Genomic DNA, 7,882 nt, shown 5'->3' with positions numbered 1-7,882 from the left:
CGAAAAATTTGACTTGTGAAAGCAGCAACAAAATTGTCCAGTTGAATTCGTACAAAAGAGAATGCAGTTATCTCATTGAAAATTCTATCGCCGCTTGCGTGAGTGCTACCATTCACAATGGTAAAAATAACTCTAAGTACAAATTATTGTCAAAAAAGTGCAATACAAAAATTAATTTTAAATATTTCAAACTTTAAATTAAATGTAATTCAAATAGAAACACAACACAAAGATAAAAGAAAACTTAAGGCAAGAACACCGCTCTAATGAGGGATTAACAAAAGAAACAAAGGAAATTAACTCAAAACTATTATGCTTCTGTCAGTGGACATAGTTTGATTGATTTTTCGATTTCTCCAACGCATACGCATCTACATTAATATTGATTAATACGTTATGACCGATTCTTTGTACTTCTTTAGATTGTCGCTTAACCCATTCATGCCCAATGTCGCCTATATGTTGTTTTTTAATTATGTAGACTTACATATGTGTAGTGCAAGCTTACAGTAACATTTCTTGTTATAAGCTGTGTTAGTCGTTCTCCGCTGAGTGGAATTGTCAAAATAGGTTTCGCAAAAAAAGTTATAACCACACAAAAAGTGTTCAGAAACATAAAAACAATTGTTTTATTTTAAAACAAAGTGAACTATATAAATAAGTAAAGATAAAAGCGTTATTAAAAAAAAATTTCATGAGAAAAGTGTTTAGTTTATTTAATTTAATTTGTGCCTATAAGCAACATCCTGTAACTAATGAACCCATATACATAGGACTTTGAAATTTTTATCAATTCATATTTGAGTTAAGACTAATATATGTCTGTCCTAAAAAAAATTTTAGCTCCGCCCATTTTAATTCGGGCATGAGATGGTTAAAGAAATGTTTTGTTTAAAAATTTTAATTCTTTTGTTCTCCTTATCTTACATGGTTTTTCAATAAGAATGCGACAAAAACGGTTTGGGATATCAATGAATTCTTTATTCATGTGAATAATTCGATGACATTATGTATGGAACTCGATTTCTTTTGCATGGCCACCACGGGCACGCTTGCAGAAATCCATTCGTTGAACCCAATTTTCGACCCTTTTCAAGCATAAATCGGCCGATACTGCTGCAATTTCACTTTCGATATGCGTACGAAGTTCATCAAACGTCGCTGACCATAGTCTTGACGTAGCCCCACTGGAAATAGTCTAAAGGCGGTAAATTGCACGGCTCTTATTTGCACTTAAAGAAGAAACGCTTTACAGCTGACAGCATCGGGAGCGGCCGGTTCTTTGCCAACTGGCCGATTAGTCGGCATCTGTCGGACATTAATCACAACCACCTAAAAGATGCTAAAGTTAATCTTCTCCATACAATACAGCCAATAAAGTATAAGGTTGATTTCAGAGTGGAAACGAGAAGCGATACGAAGCTTGAGTGAGTTGAGGCAGAGTGAAAAATACAAAGCGAAACGATCTGCTGCATTGAATTTCAGTGTGAACGATATATTCAGACAAAGAAATTTCATTGCCCTAACTCTGCCTTCGTATTGCACGATGAATGAGAGAAATGAAACAATCATGTTTTAGTTTGAAGTAAACAAGGCTACTTGTGGAATGCACATTTATTTAGAATTTAGCAAATTTGATGTCGACATCAAAATCGTATTTTTTCGGAAATTCTACAGGGGAATACTATTGCCTACAGGCAATATGAAGTGCACAGCAATGAGATGAAGCAACCAATCGAATATTTCACCCAGTTCTTTGTGATAAAATAAATGTATGTATATGCAGTACACACAAATGGAACGGAACTAAAATATCATGTGCCTGAAATTAAAAGATATGTTGGTATATTTCTATACTTTATACTTTATTTTATGCGGTTATAGCCCAGTTAACAACAGCGCGCCATTATTTTTCCCCTAGGCTGTTTAGTGCCAATTGATGATACCAAGTGCACCAGGTCCTTCTCCACCTGGTCTTCCCAACAGAGTGGAGGTCTTCCTCTTCCTGCATGCCTGTCGTCGTATAACTCGTACGGCGAAGTCATCGTTCAATCGTCTGCGGTATTCGCCGTTGCCAATTTTATGGGGACCATAAATCTTCCGCAAAATTTCCTCTCGAAAACTCGTAGTGTCGTCTGATACTGTCATCGTCAATGCTTCTGCACCATAATACAGGAAGGGGATGGTTAGAGACTTGTAGAGTTTGGTATTTGTTCGTCGAGAGAGGACTTTATTTTTCAATTGTCTGCCCAGTTCAAGGTAGCACCTATTGGCAAGCGTAAATCATTGTTAGTGATGTTAATGCTGATATCGATATCATCAGCGTACGCCCGCAACTGTACACTTTTATAGAAGATAGTACCTTCTCTCTCGTATTATTTTTTTCAGCATCAGGTTGAAGAAGTCACACTATAGTGAGTCAGCCCATCTGAAATATCTTTTGGTATTGAACAGCTCGAAGAGGACCTTCCCGATCCTGACCTGGCTTTACGTAGGGGATAGGGTCAAGTGTAGAAGTTCACGTAAGTGAGGAAAGTTCCTGACTTCCATTCACTTGGAAGTGGCCAGGCACGATTCTTTTGCATATGACTCAAGCAGCTCACGACTTCTGGTCAATGCAACAGCATTGTGTTCAAATGTCGAATTAGTAGGATGGAGATTCCGGAAATAAGGGTACATACCGGAAGTCGTGATTGTTTGAGGTGAGGCATGAGGACTTAAAATTGTATTTTATTTATAGAATCTGTTTGTTTAAAGTCCCACAATATAAAAATATAATATATAATATATATATATAAATCTTAATTCTATTTAAAATCTAGCCAAGCTGAAGGTTATGCTGATATTCTTTTTAAAAGATATGACTACTGAATTGCAGTAAGGCAAAGCTGAGTTCTTCAATTTTTACTTAGATGTCAGTTTTTATGTGATGCTCTTATCGTTATATATGTTTTCCTCACGGGAGCTTTCTATCCAGGTAAATTCCATTAGGATACTAAGGTATTTCTAATATTAATTGCAGACATATTTTTAGTCTTAGTGAAATTCTAACGTCTTTGCACTTTGATCATTACATTTTAAACGACTTAAGCTGACATTTGCGACAAAATTTAAGTGCTCTTCTTACTCTTGATACTTTGAAGGCATTTGTTACGGGTTAGTAAAATAACTAGAAATATTAATAGCTGTGCTTGAATAATTTTTTAAATTCGTTCGTAGCACTGTTTTCTTGTTTTACAGTGCCACGTTTTGCCCGAAACCCAAATCGGACGCGACTCACTTTTTGCACTTAAACTAAGAAAACCGTTAAAACTGGCATGCTTGAAAAATTGTTTCAAAATTTTATAAGTTTTATTTCAATTAAAAAAATTTTTAGAATATGTTAGGAACAAACTGACATAAAAGACATGTCCCGGCCGGCAAGAGTTGTGGAGAAGACTCTGCTAACGTCGTGAAATAATGCGTTAACCCGAAATAACCCACGATTATCAAATGGTAACGCAAAATATAACGCTTTATTTCCATAAATAACTTAAAAACTACAGAACAAAAATACAAACTATACACCAGTTTCTTATGTGGAAAACTACCCTGCAAGACGAGTAGAGTTACTTATCTTATGGAATATTGGTTACCGGTAAAGAAAGCTCGTATTATTATTTTGGTCTCTTTTGTTCTAGCAGCAGGAAAAAAGTTACCATTTCTCTTCTTTTACGGCATGTCGGTGTGATTATCTTGCTCGCTCTCTCTCATTGATTTTGGTGCCAATGCTGCATATGTCTTTCTTCTAATTTTTCTTTGTTTTGGAAAGGCATATGTCACTCTGTGGTTAGCAGAGCCCCCTGTAGTAGTTTTTGTTTTAATCAGCCAGCTATCAGTGGAGACTGTTCTATTTATCATTTTCAGGGTAACCCTTTAATCACAGGTATTTTTCATTTGTTGGGTCACCGTTTCGTTACTTAAATTTGGTTCATTGGTCTCCATTGGTCTTCATTCTATAGGTGACCTACTTTTCCGTTTAAAAATGAAAAATTGAAATTGTTTTATTTTTATTTTTATTTATTTATTATAATTGTATGGTGTATTCACATTTATAAATTAGTATTGTATAATATTTTAAATTTTTAATAATCATTATAGATTAATTTTTAAATATTAGCATTTCAGTACAAAGTACATTGATTTTTTATACATTTATATTTATACATTGACAAAATTTATATATTTTAAAAATAAAGTTAGTATTAATTATTAAATTTTTACATTTTTATTTTTTGTAGTTGTTGTTATACAATTCAAATAAAATCCCATTACTATTACGAATGTTATTAGTATTCGAACATTCATTTGTATAATTTAATAATATTTTACATATAAATTATGAATTAGCAAATGAATAAATTAATACTAAACGCGAACGATTTCCTTATGACTATCCTGTAAGGATCCAACCAAACTAATGAACCAATATGGTTTGATGTCAATTCCACATACTCCTATCCCATATGTACATCATAAAAAGGTTCAGCTCGTCGGAAAGAGGTTGTGCAACTGCTAATCTAAATTTCCGATGGGATTTGTTGTTGTCTTGTATATCATGCCTAAAAAATATTAGAAATAGAAATTGTTATTAACGATTAGAAAATATGAATATATTTGTATTCGTAGTACAAACCTAAGAAAAGTTGTAGCTATTGTAATCCTCCATTTGTTTAAAGTATTTGTGTTTATGGTCTGAGTAGGCAATTGAAAAGTAAAGTCCTCTCTCGATGAGCAAAAGCTAAACTCTACAAGTCCCTCATCATTCTCGTCCTACTTTATGGTGCAGAAGCGTAGACGGTGTCAACATCCGATGAGACAGCACTAGGAGTTTTCGAGAGAAAGGTTTTGCGGATTTATGGTTCCTTAAACATTGGCAACGGCGAATACCGCATAAGATGAAATGATGAGCTGTATGTGTTGTTCGACGACATAGGCATAGTCCAGCTAATAAAAAGAAAGCGGCTACGCGGGCTTGGTCATGTTGTTCGAATGGACGAAAGTGCCTCAGCTCTGAAAGTTTTCGATGCTGTACCCGCCGGTGGAAGCCGAGGAAGAGGGAGACCTCCACTCCGATGGAAGGACCAGGTGGAGAAGGACCTGTCTTCACTTGGTATTACCAATTGACGCCTAACGCCTTTGTGTCTTCAATATCTGAAATGGATAATGAAAATATAAGTAATGATAAAAAACAAACGTATATATATATACGATTATACGATATGTCGATTTTAAAGCTGCTTTCGACAGCACGAAAAGGAGTTGCCTTTACGCCGCGATGTCTGAATTTGGTATCCCCGCAAAACTAATACGGCTGTGTAAATTGACGTTGAGCAACACCAAAAGCTCCGTCATGATTGGGAAGGACCTCTTCGAGCCGTTCGATACCAAACGAGGTTTCAGACAAGGTGACTCACTATCGTGGGACTTCTTTAACCTGATGCTGGAAAAAATTATAAGAGCTGCAGAGCTAAACCGAGAAGGTACAATCTTCTACAAGAGTGTACAGCTGCTGGCGTACGCCGATGATATTGATATCATCGGAAGCAACAACCGCGCCGTTTGTTCTGCTTTTTCCCGCATGGATAAGGAGGCGAAGCGAATGGGTCTGGAGGTGAATGAGGACAAGACGAAATATCTCCTGTCATCAAACAAACAGTCGGCGCATTCGCGTCTTGGCTCCCACCTCACTGTTGACAGTCATAACTTCGAGGTCGTAGATAATTTCGTATACCTGGGAACCAGCATCAACAACACGAACAATGTCAGCCTCAAAATCCAGCGCAGAATAACTCTTGCCAACAGGTGCTACTTTGGACTGAGTAGGCAATTGAACAGTAAAGTCCTCTCTCGACGAACCAAAATCAAGCTCTACAAGTCGCTTATCATTCCCGTCCTGCTTTACGGTGCAGAAGCTTAGAGGATGTCAACATCAGATGAGACGACACTAGGAGTTTTCGAGAGGAAAATTTTGCGTAAGATTTATGATCCACAGAACATTGGCAACGGCGAATACCGCAGACGATGGAACGATGAGCTGTACGAGTTATACGACGACATTGACATAGTTCAGCGAATAAAAAGACAGCGGCTACGCTGGCTAGATCATGTTGTCCGAATGGACGAAAACACTCCAGCCCTGAAAGTGTTCGATGCAGTACCCGCCGGAGGAAGCCGAGGAAGGGGAAGGCCTCCACTCCGTTGGAGGGACCAGGTGGAGAGCGACCTGGTTACACTTGGGATCTCCAACTGGCGCCGAACTGCGAAGGAGAGAGAGAGGTGGCGCACTATCGTCGATTCGGCTATAACCGGCTAAACGGTTGCAACGCCAATCACATACATATATATATATATATATATATATATATGTATATTTATCTACAGAGCTTAATGCTTGTAATAACTAAACAAAAAATAAACAACTTTTTAACATCAAAATAAAAATTATTCTAAATAAATATTTTGGACACAATGCAACAGATGCATTCTTGTACATACATACATATGTACATATGTATGCACATCTTAATACGCACTAACTCAACATGCACATATACGCATTTATATTTACCATGTTATTTTCCATTGTTTCTGCGTTGTTGTTATACTATATTGCACCAGTGTTAAATCCAAAAACCTGAAATTATTACTATTTTGTATTATGTATTAAAATTATATGAAACATACCTCTACCAATTCCACCGTCACCTCCTTGCTCTTCCTTTCCTGTGCACACACGTATAACTGGAATGAAATTATTTTAATTATAAAAACTAATAACAAAAGCGACACAAATAAATTCATTTATAAATTCTAAAAATATCCATAAACACTTAACAAAATAAAAGAAATATTTAAAACGCACTTACATCCATTCACTTAAAATTTTATTTTCAAATGAACAGCGGCCATGGCGGCGATTTTTGAACGGTTCATTGTATCTCTCTCTTACACATACAAAAATTAGGTTTAATGAATTTTGCTACTCTAACTACCGAGATTGCCATTTAACTACAAAATGTTAGCAATGTGTATGTATTGCTAAAAGCTGAAAAATTTTGCATGTGTAGTGGTGTATAAGTTAGCTCCGTCTTGTAGGGTAGTAACTTTCCAGAATTTTAAATCTTGAATTATTTTGAGTTCAATTCGAGAAATTATTGCAACTGAAAATAAGCTGTCAAAAACAAAGGTGAAACGTTTTTCGATATGGCATGTCGGTAAGTACTTATATATAATGCATAATTTTCGATTGATTTCAAAATTAATTACAGTACTTTTCGTTTAATTGGCCCTATGGTTAAATGGTTTCCCCGCTTAATAACCGTGTGATCGGGCAAAAAGATATAGCATATGAAAGCACAAGTAAATTTCCACGAAAAATTGAATCTTGTTAATTGATTTTTCCTGTTAGTTGGTTCAATATACGTATGTCATCAAAAATAATTTTCCTTTTATTTTCCCGGGTAAATTCCACCAAATACTATTGTTGAAAAAAAGTAATCTTAATTGTTCTTTTTTGTAACATTGTGACACATGTTCCTTGGGACCGTGAGAGGGTGGCTTTCGGGCAAAATCAGACCATTGCCACGCCCACAAAATGGCGAAAACCAAAAACACATAAAGTGTCATAACTAAGCCATAAATTAAGTTATAACAGTAAAATTTGGAATAAAGGATCGCACTTGCAAGGGGCATATTTTGATGTAGTTTTTTTGGGTAAGTGGGCGTGGCCCCTCCCCCAAATCGGTTATTTGTATATATTTCGCAAACCAACAAAGCTATATAAACCAAACCTTCTGCAGTCGTTTCTTATACGATATATAATATTTTCTTGACACCCTGA

The 7,882-nt window shown here is 36.0% G+C and overlaps 1 long non-coding RNA gene across 1 annotated transcript; it reads right to left on the bottom strand.

The window, feature by feature from the left end:
- Positions 1–4,281: 4,281 nt before the first annotated feature.
- Positions 4,282–7,117, bottom strand: LOC114805176 (uncharacterized). The gene is made up of 5 exons (XR_008472171.1): positions 6,909–7,117; positions 6,727–6,783; positions 6,611–6,676; positions 4,676–5,193; positions 4,282–4,601 (listed from the first exon to the last, which is right to left on the bottom strand). It is a non-coding gene; the product is annotated as an uncharacterized LOC114805176 (long non-coding RNA).
- Positions 7,118–7,882: the final 765 nt, after the last annotated feature.

The sequence above is a fragment of the Zeugodacus cucurbitae genome, chromosome X, assembly GCF_028554725.1.
Source record: "Zeugodacus cucurbitae isolate PBARC_wt_2022May chromosome X, idZeuCucr1.2, whole genome shotgun sequence".
Classification (NCBI taxonomy): Eukaryota; Metazoa; Arthropoda; class Insecta; order Diptera; family Tephritidae; genus Zeugodacus; species Zeugodacus cucurbitae.
Note: the sequence above shows the minus strand (reverse complement) of the source record. Positions and strands in the feature narration are given on the sequence as shown.